Below are 718 nucleotides of genomic sequence, written 5' to 3' on the forward strand. Positions count from 1 at the left end.
CTTTCCCTCTTTTTCTCGCTCTCTCCACCCACTCTACCTCCTGGAGCTTGGAAATATTCCTGAATGGTGGACTGTTGGAATTACCAGAAGTTAGATTTTATTTTAGTCATTGGAGAATATATTGTGGCATATTTATCAAAACCTTTTGGTTTTCCTTCTGGATTTTGTTTTTAAGCTTTTATTTATTAGTGTGCTACCAGTGTTCTCAAAAGCTTAACTTTATATTTTATTTCACTTAAAGCAGAACCCCCCAATACTCCCCAACTCACAGTTTGGTAACATGGAGTGAAATAGAGAGAGTGAGAAAATTCTGATAATCTAGGCCGTCATAAGCAACTTTGAGTGCAAGCAAAATCCTTTACACGCTAGAGAACGGCTTATGAGTGCCCTGGCTGATCTGTTAATTCAATCCTTTTGAGTAAAACTCACATGATCTGTCAAGTATGCTGTGCTTTAGGAAGTGTAGTTTCGTGGAGAACATCTCTCTGCTCTGAGCTGACTTGCACTACCGGTGTCTTTGACTAACATGTGATAATAGGCTAGATAGCTGAAGTGTTTGGGAGGGGAGAATTGGGAGTTGTGTGGGCTCTGCCCATCTGTGTAAGGATATAAGTAAGATTTGTAGTGTCTTTCTGCCTTTGTATTAGAACAGTGATGTTTGTAGGGCTTGTAAATGCATTTGGGAGTGGAGGACTTGGGAGTGGTGGTGAATGAGAAG

This window comes from Antrostomus carolinensis, unplaced genomic scaffold, assembly GCF_000700745.2.
Source record: "Antrostomus carolinensis isolate BGI_N321 unplaced genomic scaffold, ASM70074v2 scaffold43422, whole genome shotgun sequence".
Lineage (NCBI taxonomy): Eukaryota > Metazoa > Chordata > Aves > Caprimulgiformes > Caprimulgidae > Antrostomus > Antrostomus carolinensis.